The sequence below is a fragment of the Stegodyphus dumicola genome, chromosome 2, assembly GCF_044657685.1.
Source record: "Stegodyphus dumicola isolate Sdum_Otavi_A_Nest chromosome 2, ASM4465768v1".
Classification (NCBI taxonomy): domain Eukaryota; kingdom Metazoa; phylum Arthropoda; class Arachnida; order Araneae; family Eresidae; genus Stegodyphus; species Stegodyphus dumicola.
The window spans coordinates 230,449,310-230,465,714 of record NC_140769.1 but is presented as its reverse complement, the minus strand read 5'-3'; the positions used below and the strand labels follow the sequence as shown (position 1 = coordinate 230,465,714).

Here is a 16,405-nt window from a genome sequence, read left to right as displayed (position 1 = left end):
TAGTGTAATATGAACGCGAAGCATGTAATTAAAACTTTCTAAAATGTTTCTTATTTTCTCTTTTATGTACTTTATACGGCAATATACCACTGGTGGAGTGGTTGAATTCGCAAGACTGGAATTTGATTTTGAAAAACGACTGTGTCAATTTGCGATGTTACCTAACTTAAGTAGTAGCAAATACAGTAAAATTTTAATTTGGTATAGACCGCTTGAAAACTGGTAGTTCAACACGGGTACCAGCCAAGTCGAACGGACTAGCTGCATGGTTGGGTTTCGTCGTTTTTACCATGTGTAACGTGAATACGATGGAATTCTCTACAAAATTCCTGTCATTCCTTAAAACATCATCTACATTACATATATAAACAATATAATGAAGTTAAAAATAAATGTATAATTAAATTAAAAATAAATAAATATAACTCCTATGCAACTATGTATATTTAGTCAAAAAGTTAAGAATTTCAAATTGAAGTCAAAAGTTAACAATGCAATTAACAACCCAATTTATGCACCAACTTCAATAAATGTCGCCCCCCAAAAAATTAATAAAATTTTAAATTGTTGATAATTCGAATGTATATATATAAAGAAATTTAGAACCAATTTATCACGAAGACCAAAAATTGAAATTCAAATAAATAAATTAAAAAAAACTTTAAAATGTAGAATTAGAATTTTGAAAATGTAAAAAGAAAAATTAAAATATTATATACATATGTAAAACAAGAAAGATATAAATTAAATAGAATTAATATCTTCTTACAGTGAAATTTAATTGATCTCTTTCTTGATTGTTCGATTAATTTTGCAGCATCTTACGTGATATTAATAATAATTATTAATTTTTAAATGATCTGTAATATATCTATATCTCTATTATAAGTAAGGTTGTAAGAACAAACGAAAAAAGACTAATTTAGGTCAAAATGTAAACAAGGCGAGCGAGTATGCACATCTATGGGAAAAGATACCATAGATTTCTAATAAAATTAATATATGGATGCCTTACATTTTTCGCTGTTTAAGTGAATTTTCCAGAAAAAATTCTAGAGTTCGTTTCTGTTCAAGCTGTCGTTTTTAGTGTAAAACGTCAGCAATTTCGAGTAATTTCGAAGCCTGTCATTCCTTAAAACATCATTCATTAGTTCGTCGGCCTTAAAAATGAACTTTCTTTCATTTATGAACACATCATGTTCTCTTAAAGATTATTTAATTAGCAAGTCTTATTTTCAAATTCAGCGTCGGATTTTTAGTCCAAAGGGGCAATTTGCCTCGAAGGACTATTAATTTCCTTTCGGCATTTTGCGTCGATTCACTACAAGCGTTGTTTCACTTTTTAAATTGTTGCCCCCCAAATATTAGATCCCTGTATTATATTTAAAGGAATTAAGTAATGAAGAATCTGCATAAATATATGTATGTATTCTCGCATTGTGATAAAACACCGGTACCTAGAGCCATTGAATTTTGAATAACGTAATCCTCCTGCGAATCAGCTGTTAAAAAATATACTTAAAAACAAAACTATGCAGAATCATAAAAGTTTATTTCCGTTAATTGAAATCTGCACTAATTAGGAATCTGGCTTAGCGTGAAACATTTAAAATTGATGTTTACCAAAAGATACTTATACTGATTTTATTTGAATTTGATTTCACGTCTTTTTGACTATATATTTGACTATACTTATTCTTTATAAAATTTAGAAATAAGGGAAATTAGGGATTGATTTTACAGAAGATGAAATGTAGTTTTTCATTAGTCACTATTTTCGATGGTAGCTTTATTTTTTTATTTACTCATTACTTAAACGATTATCCTTCAAACTGTATTTTGTGGAACCCTGGGGTTCCAGTCAACTTCTATAAGGTTTCGAAAATCAACATCTTAAACTCGAACGAACTTCTCAGTACCACATGGACAGAAAAACTAAATTCTCAAATAATTAATTAAACACTACTCTTATTTCTATTGTTATTGCTACATAAAATAATACGAAATAGTTGTGACTTATGCGTAAAATAATACAGGGAAAATAATCAGAGACGGCGCGATCCTCAATTTTATTGTATCCGATCTTTCGAATTTCTCATATCCATATAATAACAATAATAATAGTAAAAATAATAAGGAGAGAAGTAAAAGTTTTTAATTAAGACAATCCTGTAATCTACGCTTAATGAAAAACAAATTTAAGAATGCAGTTTTCCAAAATACTCTTATATTTATTAAGAAGATATAAATGAAATGCAGTGCATAAAATATATAATTAAAATTTTAGAACTCTTAAAGCTTATTTAGTAAATATAATTTGACAAAAGTATTTGACTAAGAGTTCGTTTGCAGAACCTTTTTAAATCAAAGCAAATGTAGAGGGAGGATTGTTTTAATAGTTAACACTGATAAACGTACAGCGTTATATTCCCACCAATAAGATTGCGGCACTCACTGAGAGGTGATGTTGGTGATTATTCAAATACTACATTCTTTTTTAACTAATGTTTCAACTGAACTTTAAAAAAACCCCATATTCCAAAATTTGAATTAAAATGTTTAAAAAAAAATTGGATTCGAGAGATTTGAATGAGGAAATAAATACGAAGATACGAGTTTCTGAATCTCAAATCTTTTTCAGTAATCATAGAATTCGAGAATTCAAGTATTCCACTACTAGAATTAATGATTATCTTAGACTTATGAAAAGCTTCTAAAATTATATAATTTGATGAGTTCTACTAAACAATAATAATTTTTGTTGTTTTTTCTGAGTCAACCAGTTTTGAAGACTACTAACTTAAACCACGGAGGTAACTGCCGTATACTTTTTTCTGTGACTTAAACAAACAACCTTATGTTTACAGATTCCGCCGCGGTCGCTTACTCATTACAGAACAGCCGCCCAATTTTGCCAGGTTAACTCGTCGACGCCTGTTGACAGCTTGGGAGGCTTGTTTTTTTCCACAATCCCGCGATAAACATAACTCTAGGGATACAAATGAAGGGTCTTATCCCCCAACCCCAACAAAATTAGGGGCTCATTGTAACAGGGGGCGATGAGCAGATGTCCCACGGCACGGTCAGATCCCGCTAATAACAAGAGTCCGAAGCGGAAAAGTCATTACTGGACGCTGGTCAGGCGAGCAAGAACAGGGGGAACTGGCCACCGAAGCGGATCAAGAAAGGAGCTTTTTTTTTATCCAGGCTTTCATCCTACCCGTTGCCGTACGTGTAGTACACGGATAATATTTTGTCCACCGTTCCAAATAAATAATCCTACAGGCTGTAGTTAGTATTTCATGGGTTTGATTTCTGGATATTTATTTATGGATCAGAAAAATGGGGGAGGAAGTCAAAATGTCTGTTTAATTCACAGAAATAATTTTAATAGCTGGTTTTTATCTCCAAGATGCCACTGCTTTCGCCACAGAATTTGTAAATTGTAAATACTGAGCTTAGTGTATAGTTTCCTTAATATGACAACTACTTTTAATTACACTCCGAAAAGGCCTGGAAGGTTAAAAAATATTTTAAAGCATTTTATTTTTCTCTGCACAAACGCATCTTACTGTTTAACAATTAGATACCGAATATTAAATGTGTATCAACTTGTTTATTTCCTTCACACCTTCTCAACTATATTTATGTTATTTTTTGTATGTTATTCTACCTTTCAGTGCATACTGTCAGTACTGAGATTTAGCTCCAATATCAATTATTTCGTTTTGTTTTGTACAGAAAAGATATTTGTATTGAAGAATTTGTAGCTAGGAAACACAATGGCTGCTCTGCAGCAATCAGTATATATATTATTTCTGTAACAAAATTCTTTTTTTTTTTTTTTTTTTTTCTTTCTTTCTTTGCGACGAAGTCTGATGAATTTTTCTCAATGAATCACGAAATAATTCAAGAAAGGAGTTTAAAGCAATATTCTCACAAGATATGGACCGAATCCAAAAAGACAAGACAATTGTATCTAAAGTCTGCAATATAGCTGCTCGGTGATGGAGTGTTTCCTTTGGCGTTCTGTCCCTATCTTACACTTTGTCAAACACCAACACACTAAAAAATGCTTTGCTTCGAGTTGTGGCAATACACTGATTTTAAATCACGTACTTTATTAATCTAAAATTCCTTAAATTCGCACAAAATATAAAAAAGTAAAAAACAAAAATTCGGGCTTTGAGGTGCACATGTTCAAGTACAGGACCATGTGTGAATAAAATTTGATGGTTCTATAGGTGCTGTCATTTTTTTTAGTGTGAGAAACAAACATATACAGATTCTTCATTATTTCATAATAAAAACAATAATATATAGTTTTTAATAAACCTTTTTAAATGTTAGTCCTTGTCTGAATGAATACAGATTAGATTGACTTCTGTTTAGTTTATGAGGGCTATAATTCTTCTGAACAAGAAGATTTAATCCAGTGCAAATTAATTGACTTATTTGTGTTTAACCTTAAAACTTGATGGACATAATTGCATAAGCCTCGTGTGCATGAGAAACTGCTTGTGAAATGATACACAGCTAAGAGCTGAATAATTAAGTCATTCAGTAAACGATAACAAAGCTCTCCATATATCGCTAACTCCTTTGATCGAATATTATGACATCAAACCTCTGACTAACGCTTGACATCATTGTTTCGAACAATTTTAAATACAAGGTTTAAGTTCTATGTCTTAAATTTCTGTGGATTCATTCTCAAACTAGTTGGTCTATAGCAGCTGTTAACAGACCACAGTAGACCTTCAAACTTTGTCGAGTCTCTAAACTCTTAGAATTATAAGGTTTTTTTTGGGGGCAATTCCATCCTACCCATAGGAAAATATATCTTAAAATAATATTTAAAATAGATCAACATATTGTGGGTACTTTACATAAAGTACGTAAGTATACCGTAAGAGAATTAAGGAAAAATATTGTATATTAAAAAATTTTAACATAAAATTAATTTAATTTACTTGTCAAGAGCACTCGTGCTCTATCTATCACCTATCCTTGCATTATATAGTTAGTGATAAGATTATGCATAATTTTTTGGACACACTATCGAAGTCTAGCTCCACTGATATTACCTGCAACTGCATTTCATATTCTGCATTTAATTTGTTTCTGCATTTTGTTTTTGTTGCCATATATGTTAAGAAAGATTTTTCACTTAAATATTTTGTTCTGAAGGGCATTAAAATGTTTTTTAGGTGTGTGAGAATCATTTTTGCGTACACCTCGACTGAACAATGAAAAAACAGAAATTCTCGCTTACGTCGCGTAAAGCTTTTGATTAATTTTCAAAGATAATTAAATGTGTCTTTACAATTTTTAGTTAAAAAGAGTTTAGTCTTCTAGTCAACTAGTGTGATAACTTCACACTTTTTTCCTCAAGTATTACTTATGGATCTTGAGAGGAGATGCACGGAATCCCAGGATTCCGAGGAACCCTAGTTTGAAGACCATTGGTTTACAGTATAATAGAGAAGAGAGTAAATATTTTTGCAGTTGAATAAGTTTAACCCTCCGAACGTTACGGGTTTAGGCCTGAAATTTCAAAGTTCCTCAAAATGTCATGAATAAATGGTATTTTCTTGATTTTAATTAAAAAATGATTCTCTCATTTTGTACCTTGATTCCTTTTCTTCCAATATACATCCAAACCGAAATCAGATGCATTAAAAACTAGCAGAGATTTTCATGTAAAATGAATATAGAAGGCAGTCTTCTATGCGGAATTTTCCGGCCGTAACGCTGATAGGGTTGAAACAGATTCAGCTAGCAGAACAGAAACAAAATGCCCAGCAAATAACATTTTTTATTATGTTAATTTTATAAAAGTTCTTGGAAAATTCATCTAATGTATTTTTTAAATTTCCAGGCCTGTTTCGCTTTACTTATAAAAAATGCAGAGAGAGCAGGTTTAAAATGTGTTAAAATTTCACAGTTAATTTTAATCTGCATGAAAGTTTGGAAGAAATGGTTAATACGAAATAATGTTCCAAAAATACGCAGTTTTTTTCACCGATATTATACAAACACAATTGATAAAAAAATTATCTTTTGCGTTTATGAAATGTTTTGTTTACGCACCTCCTTCACACAAAGGTCAGTTCAAATATTTGACTTGGATATTTCCTCTGGCTGTAAACATATAATGTCAACGAAAAAATTTAAAGTCTTTATTGTAATTTAAAACCAGATAAAAAATTAACTTTAGACAGACGTCGATTTTAAATAAAACTCTATCGATTTCGAAAGTGACCATCAGACGTAGGCCTTTGTCTAGACAATATTTTTTTTTTCTGAAATTAGTTCGAAATCGACAGAAATTCTCTTGCAGGCTTCCTCCTTATTGCCAATTAAAAATACAGAAAATTTCATTCTGAAAACTTCAAATTGTAGCTTTTGTTCAAGCTTTCAGAATGTAGTTTTGAAAAAGGGTTTACTTTTCAATTTTTTTAAAAAAAATTATGTAAAAGTATTGAAACGTATAAAAAACATCATACAGATATTTCTCTTCTTACATATGATTGTTAACTTTGTTGCCGGTCGATAATATTAAATCTTTATTTTGAAATAGCAATAAAATTCAATTTTAAAATAAAAAAAAAATCTGAAAGCTTTCAGATTTTATATTACACCCAAAGGAGCGTTTTTTCATTTACATACACTTTTCAAGAGCATTTGGCCTAACGACGTTTTAGTTTAAACTATTTAAAAACAGTATACCTTTAGAATTTCCGATAGACAGTCTCGCGCGCTGGAGACAAAAATGTTTCATTCCGTACAGTGTTGGCACTGCTCGCTTTGAAATAGTTGAGTTTTTTAATCAAAAATTCGTTTAAGTTTTACAAAAGATGATATAGATAATAAACAAATTCAAAATTTATAAGTCGGGCTTCCAGGTGCCCATATTCGGGTGGAGGATTACGTTGTTCAAAATTTGATGGCTCTAGGTACACCGTTGTCTTTTGACAATGCCAGAAATATAATATATTCATGCCGATTCTTCATTATTTAATTTCTTTAAATATGATACAGGGCGATAATATTTGGTGGCAACAATTTGTAAAGTGATTCAACACTTTTAATGATTCGACACAAAATGCCGTTTCGAGACTAATAGCCCTTCTGAGCTTCTGAAACGGCATATCTTTGAAATTAAAATTAGTCTCGAAACCTCTTTGGACTAATAAATAAACTTCAATCTTAAAACCTCTGTTTCGTTTTTCGACACATTTTTTACCGAAAACAATACAAAAAGGAAAGTATCGAAATATTAAAAAATTGCACTATCCTTTAATAAAATTTGAAAGTGAAATACAGGGCGACTGCAATCTGTATGTTACTACCAGTTTTCATCACCAGCATTTGATTTTACTTTCAATAAAAACAATAAAATATAGAAGCAGAAATTTTGCAATCTACCATTTTTGGTGTGTCAGAATCTATTAACATTCATTAGGAAACAGTTGCAGCCAAATGTTGTTTAGAAGTTCAGATAAAGGGATTTGCACTTTTATAACTTTAGATTTTATTCATCATCAAATCAATATCCACATATAGACCCAATTTTATACAAACTTAAGGCAATAACACCTCGAAGAGGAATTAAATAAATAAGTCAGATAATATTTCTTATTTCATTGTTTGATGTAGAATGATGGTAATCTTCCAAATATACCTTATACTCCATTTTTTACGATTATCTTGCAATTTACATATTTATTTGAAAACTGGAGAGAAAAAAATTAGATAATAGAATGTTTACTTTCAATAACTGATACTTCACTAACATTATATTTATAAAAATACATAAATGAGGTTTGTAATGCTTATGATAAACAATGGAATACGAATGTGTGACCTGCAGCAGAATTTACGTTGTTTTAAGACATATCAAGACTTATTACATAATTAATTACGATTATGACAGCTAATGATGAGTTACTTCATATTTGTTAATGAAGATACGTTATGAAATTACTGTTTTTATCTGCACTGTATATTTTCCCCATGTCAGTGTGATGTGAAATGGCGTGTACTACTTCAGTTGTAATTTATAACCTGTACAAATAAATTATTAATATCCTTTCTTAGTGGGAAGTTGAAAGTAAATTTGATGAAACTTCTTACTCATTGCAAGAAGTTTGCCACAAATTTATTCCAAGACATCTTTTAATACAAAACCAAGGAAAAATACCTTTAAGAAATCACTAACAATACCCAATAAAACCGAACGATACTATAACGTGGTATGTAATATTCGACGCTAGAAATATCTATCATTAATTATTATAACACAACAGATATTCATAACTCATTGGAGATAACTATAAACACACTTTAATCTATATGCGTTGCACTATAAAATCGCTGTCTTTATTAAACTGTTATAATTTACAAGATAAACTAAAGGTCTTATGCTGAATGACTTATGTCGAATGACAAACATATTAGAAACCAGCTATTCGTTAATTCGCGCAGAAAACTAAGCCTTTATGTTTGGAGCAAGGACGACACTTGAGAGGTCGTACGGAAAATATATGAAGAGTGACAAAATCTAATATAACGGTCGAAAACTTTTGAAAAGACTCTGCTGAAGGCGTTCTTTATGTCAATATTCAACCTTTTCTTTAATTAAAATTCACAAGGATTCACATTAATATCGTTCCTCGAAAACTTTCGAACTTAAAACATTAAGCATATCCATGATCCACATCATGATTCCTCAATTAAGGTTCCGTTCGGCATCGGCAGAAAATTCACACAATTAAAAACAAAGATAATAATAGGAATCCTACCTAATACAAAAGTAATCCCATTCTAGCTTAAGGAAGCTATTATATTAAAATTTTTCAAATTATGCATTTTTCACATAAGAATTAAAATTTACACATTTCAAAGCTTGCAAAAATTATAATAAATATGAAACAATTCCGAACGCGAGTAAAGAATATTTCAAAAGGATCATGTAATTTCTCTTCTCGATAGAAAAATTAGAAGTTCAGCAGTTTTGTACTAGTTTACAAATGTAACCTGAGATAGTTAAGATGTTTCTTCAAGTTCAAATATCATAATTTTCAAAGTCAAGAACTGACGCAAGTTATCTTTGTTACTATATTCAAGGGGGAATTTTTCCTCTCCCTCTTACAGAAAAGTGAGTTGTTGAAAATTATATGCTCATATTCATAGTTGTAGTTTCGAATTTGATTATTTTTCCTCCAAGTGAGGGACAGTTATAATCACCGGGTATTGATATATGCGTGCATAACCAGTTGATATTTGCTGACTGACACATAACGGAATGATAGCATCTTGTCCTAATTACTTACTGTTTGAGGTTTGAGTTTTAAAATCTAAAGAAATCAGAACTAGCAAATTAGCCTGACGTTTACGAATCAATAAATTATTTATCAGAATCAGCTATAAAGCAAAGATATGAAAAGTTACATATTAAATGCTGAGATAAGTTTTGTGTTAAAAGATTTTCTTCATCAGTTCAGTACAAATAGTGATCTTTTCATGTATATGTTAGTTGCCCACCAAATATTTGAATCAAGTCTTTCATTGACACAAAATAATAAAGTTTTGTAAAATTCTGCAATACTTAAAAACTTCTTAAATTTAGGCAAAACTAACCTTTGACCTTAGCTTTATTTAAAAAAATAATTTTAAAAAATCTGTATTTCGAAAGCCATCGATTTAGGTCCCTCTTTTCCAAGTATTAAAAATATTCTGCATGAAAAAAATCTAAAGCAATATTTATATATAAGAACTATTCTGAAATCAAAGTGCATTAGTAATTGTGTGAATGTTAATTAAATTTGCAAAATAATGTCAAAGCACCCAGCGGTGTAAATAATTTTAAATGCCTGGCTTTGTTTAATACCGTATTTGACGGCATATAAGACGAACTTTTTTTCCTAAATTTTGTCTCAAAAAAGTTACCTGCGTCTTATACGTGAAGGTAATTGCATTCAATAATTGTTTATTTGGCTTTTACGAAACGTGAGAACTAAAAGAAACCACGCTATTGAAACTTTTTTTTCCTTGTGTGTGGCCGTCTAAATAAGGGTGCGTCTTATATGCCAGTGCGTCTTATATGCCGTCAAATACGGTACTAAAATGACCAGACTTTTTCGAGGCCATATAACAAGTTCCTGCTTCTCCAACTTACCACACATTACAGTAAAATCTCCCCCAAAACAAGACGAACATCAGTCTTTCCAAATAATGTTGGTCTTTTAAAAAGGTAGTCTCCTTACAGAATATAACTAGCAGATATTCTCAGTACCGGTGTTAGTCTGTGTGAGCAGAAATATAGATCATCTTAGATGTGGCCGCCATTAGAAATTATGTTGCATTTATTTTTGAAATACACGCTGTGTTACGGAATTATTCTCAATAATTCAGATTTCAATTAAATGTTACAAACTTTGGTGAGGGGGGCGGGATTGTTCTGAAAATGTGTTACAAACTTCGAATCCTTTCCTCCTAAGACACTTTTTTTTTAATTTTAACAGTTATTAGGCATTTTTATGAATGCAATATATCTGTGTATAATTCCTAATTAGAAAATTATTCAAAGTATTTTATACTTTAAATAATTTTCTAATTTCTTTGCTTGCAAAACTTAAGCTGTCTTTCATATTTCCCAGTTCGACAATATATTATTTCAAAATGATTCATTTAAAATTGTGTTATATAATTCAAATGCACTATCCATTTTCCAGAAGTCGATTAAAAAAATTTTTTTTTCAAATAATTCTTTTTGTGGGACCTCTTGAGCTTTCTTAAAACTCATCCGTGAAGTGCAGTATTAACTGATTATTGAATGTAATTCTGATCTCATGAACATCTCCATGATCGCGCAGATCGGTACTCACAAAAAAATTTCAACTCTTTACACAATTCGGGAATATTTACATAAGACGATACATTTTCTGGCACATATCCGAAAGTAGAAAAAGGAAATTAAAAAAAAAACCACACTATCTAAGATGTCTAGTTATTTTTTTACGTAGAAAAATAATCTATTGTTCTAAAAATAAAAGACCTATTAAAGAGCCCTAAACTTCGTTTTGTTGTTCCAGATGTGATGTTGCAAAGAAATTTAGAAATTTAGAAATCAATTTTTCGGTACTTTTAGAACATTTTCATTAATGAAACTTCAGAGCTTCAACAGGTAAAATTTATAAAACTTAGCAATTTAGAGGGAAAAGTCTTCTGTTACCAGTTATTTTTCTCAAATAGTCTTTTCATTGTAGTCATAAAGTGATGTTATCTAAAAAAACGTTTACACTTTAAAGAAACGCGAATTTGCCGACAAAATTAAACGAAAAATTTGTTTTTTATTTGCCCAAACTTTCAACTAGCGACTGAGCTCGAAAATCTTGAAAAGGGAAATCTCGAGTTAAATTTTAAAAAAAAAACTATTTTAAAATTTCCGAACTCTTGATAATTTTTCTTAGAAATCTCGAGAATTTAAAAGAACATTAACTCCACTCACTTCATTCATTCTGAAAGCAAACAACCGAACTATGCAAATGGATTACATTTTCTTGGTACGGGAGTTAATTCGATCATTTAAAATGGAATATCAAAGGAAAACTTGAATGACATGAAAACGAAATCTTGGGTGCCAATACTTCGCATCAAAAACCGTTGAAGAAGTTTCAACGATTTTTGATGCGAAGAATTTTGATCAAGATCCATAAAATGAAACGATATAAAACTGTAATAATAAAGCAGTAATTGCGTTAATATGCAAAAGTTTTATTGCAAGATGAACCTGAATATAATCTAAATTCTTCGCTATTACAAAGAGTTGTAAAGAAGGTACTATTAAAGATCAGAATGAATTTTCCTACTTACAGATTATATATTTGTCGCTACTACAGTATTTGTTTTTGATATTGTCAACAGTGTACGGGTAAAAAATATACAGAAAATTTTTGTCGCAGAAATACACCATGAATGGCTGTACAATCTGGAAGAGCTGATAAATCCTCAAAATTGCATTAGATCGAAATCAAAGCGAACTTAAGGAATTTTTCCATTTTTGAGATACCCTCCTTCCCCAGTAAAAACATAAAACTCATTTAACAGATACTAAAAAAACGTCAGGAATTGTAAAACAACTCCGTTTTTTTAGTGTAAAGAAATCATTTAAAAAAATGTATAAAGCAATCCAATATTTTTTATTTACATTTTTAATGTTTTTTTTTTTTTTTTTTGTGTGTGTGTGTGTGTGTGTGTGTGTGTGTGTCAATTTTTTCCCTCAATAAAACAGGTTTTAAAAAAAAAAAAAAAAAAAAAAAAAAAAAAAAAAAAAAAAAAGAATCTCGAGATTCTCTGGAATTTTTAGAAAGCAAATTTTAAATGTCCTAAAACAAATTAATTACTAATTCATCAATTTTCAAGTCTTAAAAAAGCAAAAAATTCGGAAAAAACACAACCACTCCATGCAACAGATTTTTAGTTCGACTAAAATAAAAGCACTGAAATTATTTTTTATGTTTTTATATCCTGAAATTAAACACAAAGTCTTTTCATTTTCGAGTTCTAAAAGCAAACAACGCTGTTTGCAATTAATATTTAAAAGTTTTTTCTATTTACTACTTCAGAAGTCAAACAACAAAAATCAGCGTTATATTTTGAAATTTTCACAAGACTAGTTTCGATGGTTTTACCGAACCATCATCCTCAGCTGCAAAAGCGCAAATGAATATTTTCAAATTTTCACGTTAGTTTTGTGAAAATTTGAAAATATAACGCTGACTTCAGAATTAGTACTTGTTCGGCGTGTTATTGTGTCTTAGGTTATCTATTTATCAAACACTGTGCGCATACATAATCTAAATTATTAGCTAAACTGATTTAATAGCTTTTCAAAACTTATGCAATGTACTCTGTATCGCTTTATTATATCACTTAAATTAATGATAATCTTTAAATCACCTTAATTAATAATAAACATAAAGAAAGAAACGGAAGTGATCCTAACAATCAGAGTTTTGAATTCCTGAAACCCGGATAATTAATATCCCAGATATCTTTTAATCCAGATAACTGGATAATTTTACTTCATATTTTGTCTTTAAAGGAAAGATTAAAGTATTTGAGCACAGTAACCAGTTAGTTACATAACTAAAATATTTTGAAGAAATGTTTAATCAGTTTTCCTCATTAAACTAAAAGGTACTACTGATGCCGAAAGGAAAAATGTAAGCAGTGACAGAACAAAATATTATGCAATTTTTCTGAAATTAGTCAAAAATCAACAAAAACTAAAATTACTGGAAATGAAGTTCTTATTAGCATAAAACATAGTAAATATAATAAGTACAAAATAACATAAATGTCTTCTAAACAAACACATTTTTCGAGCGAGTGAGGCCATTTTAACAGTAACACCAACTTCGAACATAAGATAAATGATACATTACTTTGAAAATAATTTTCTGATCAAATAAAAAGTTTTTAATGATTCAAAATATTGATAATATTTTAGCGATTGCAAATAAGAATGACTCTTAAAAGAAGTGGCTGAAGTGTTGCGGGATTTCTACTATAACTGTAATTTTTATAACTCTGGGCAGAACTACAGAAATTTAATAATGAAAACATGGATGGTTACGGCAGTAAATCGAAGAAAAAGTTGTGATTAGTGGAACTACGATCAACGGAATTGCCTTAAAAAATCCAAGAAGGACATCAGAAGGACTGTTAACAGACGTAAAAACTGCTTTTGAAGATGATGAAAAAGTTAAGTTCGTTAACAGAGAAAAAGAGAGTGAGCTTATTGCTTTCACAAACTCACACGTACCTGTACAAGTCATGGTTACGTAACCAGCGTCGGGACGGTCGCTGTTCTCTTATTCACACCACTCGCGCATGCGTATCCCTAAAAACAACAAGCAGTCTTGGCCTTGTCTAGAGGAAGAACGATTACGAGGCTGTGGCAGAGAGCTTAACCCATCCACGCCGAGTGAGTCACGGCTGAGTTCTGAGCGGGTCGTCTGCCGCGGCCTTGCACAAAAAGCAACCAATACATCGAAGGGGAAACAAAAAAATTTTTCTGGCAACGGGAGGACTCAAACCGCAACCCTTTGCGCCACGGGCAACAGCAGAATCGGGGAAACAAGCGGTCCACATGGTTCCTTTTTTTTTTTTCCAAATGTAGACGGTAACCCTTTGTTGCAACCCACCCCCTTTTTTTTAATGTTCCAAGTAGAGAAGGAGTGCAGCGGATATACAGTTGCGGTTTTTCAAGGTAACTGGGTCAAAGAAGATGATGGTAGTAAAAAAGAGAAGGTGCCCGCTACTTTAGTTGATGCCTTTGAAGAAAACTCGCTCTGGGAGTTTTCCGTAAACACCAGTTGCCGCGGATGGGTGTGATCATTTTTGGAAGAAAAAAGAAACGGGGTAAGCAGAAGTCCGACAACCCTTTCTGTTTTTTTTTTTTTTTTTTTTTTTTTTCCCGGGCTTTCAAGGTGGTGGGGACACGGTCGCTGACCTGCGGACAGTATGGTTTCCGAAGAAAACGGTTTGGGGTGAAAGGTAGCAATCATCAGGCGCCTGAAGTATCTGGAAAGGATGCGGAGGTTGAGGTATGATGTTTCAAGGAAAAGCCCAACGTTCCGTTATAGAAAGGGTTACATAGCTGTGGTTTTCTATCCTTTGGAATATTGTTGCGCAAAGTGGGGCAAACGGATTGAATCAAAAACTTTTTTTAATTGTAAATACATTTCATACTAAGTAAATTAAACGCACGAAACCTAATTTAATCTATAATTTTGCTTTTCATTTTAAACCTGTAACTTTTAGAATGCTATAATGTTTATCACTTCTTTCATTTCTTAAACCACTACCTTCTTAAACAAAAGATCTTATTTTTATTGTCAGCAGGGTTTTCTGCAAGCATAGGCGACACAGGTATCTGTCTAGGCCACAGAGCTTCAGAGGCCGCCAGCTATGTTTTTTTCGAAAGCGACAAAAATAATTTATTATAATATTAATCTATGCTTGATTAATTTTTAATAATATAAGAGAGTAATTTAAATAATATTGGATGCTTTAGGTGAATAATATATATAATGCAGCGTTAAATGTATTGGTCGTTTAGGGATTCGAAAATGTTGAAGACAAAACCGATTTTCAACATTTTCTCATACGAAGCAATAAATTCAGTTTTTCAATAATTATGGCTGACATATACTTGATTTCTAAGCTTTCCTTCTTTAAACTTATGAATTAAAACAATCCTGACTGAAATAAAATACGGAAATGTTAAAAATTAGTTCAGGAAGCTCTGTAAAATATAATCCATACTAAATATACTTTGACAGCAATTTAACAGTAACAAGGGAATGCAAGTATTAAAACAGTTATCTTCTATGTTAGAAAGTTCCTAATATGTAAAAAAAACATGCATTAGGGACAATATGCTTCTCTTACGTTCAATATAAGTTCAGTCGAGAGAATAGACCAAATGTTTGTGTCATTTTCAGTAACCTTTAGACCAAATCCCTCTTTTATACAATGGGTCTCATGTTCATAGTGGACTTCTGTATAAATAGGGTTATCAGGATTCCTCATGAAAATGGGTCATATATATTTTAAGTTTTATATCTAGTCAAAAGTTCTGCTGAACCTTTGGCATTTTCCCTCCATTTAATTATTAGAAAACTCACCAGTGGTTGAAAGGATAAGACCACTGAATGTTGGTAGTTTGCCCTGATTTAATCACCAATTCTAGTGATTTACAGTCATTAGGAACGTGAAAAAAGTGCAATACTCTCGCCGGGATTCGTACTCCAGACCTCCGAATACGCTTGAGCGTGCTTCCAGTTACACGACGAAGACATGAGGAAAAGAAGGGAGAAAATACTTTACATACACCCTCTCTTTCAAAGTGCGACTGACGTTTAGGGGACCCAATCACCAAATCCTAATGGTGACGAATTATCTCCTGCCATCTTTTTAATTCGGACGCCACTTCTAGAGTCATTAAAATATTTTTCGATATCAGGAAGCTGAATAAATCCGCACCGCGATCTCCGGGATTCGAACTCTGGACGTCCCGAATACGCGTCGAGCATGCTTCCAGTTATACCATGAAAGAATGCGGAAAAAAGAGAGAAAATACCTTATAGACTAAATGGGATAGTTGCATGGGTTTCCATAATCCTCCAAACAAGCCTGGAAAAAACCTGGGAAAAAATTTTATCAAGACAAAAATTAATCAGTACTTTGCCATACTAAATAACATAATCATAAAGATACTTGGTAGAATTTTTTTTATACTTGAGTCAGCCATTTAATTTGGTACTTAATTAGGCGCTGGGGCCATAAAAAGAACGTTATGCCTGTGGCCTCAAATCGTCTAAACCAGCCT

General features: G+C 31.4%; 1 protein-coding gene across 2 annotated transcripts in view; it reads right to left on the bottom strand.

Annotated features, from left to right (window-relative positions):
• LOC118183117 (uncharacterized) overlaps window positions 1-16,405 on the bottom strand; it is a 270,277-nt gene that overhangs the window by 77,763 nt on the left and 176,109 nt on the right. The window contains exon 1 of one of the 2 annotated variants that reach the window (XM_085811875.1): window positions 13,835-13,980. The exons of the other annotated variant lie outside the window; for it this stretch is intronic. The gene's annotated coding sequence lies outside the window, so the exon portion shown is untranslated. Of the gene's footprint in view, window positions 1-13,834; window positions 13,981-16,405 lie in introns of those variants that run through there. 2 annotated transcript variants of the gene reach the window in all.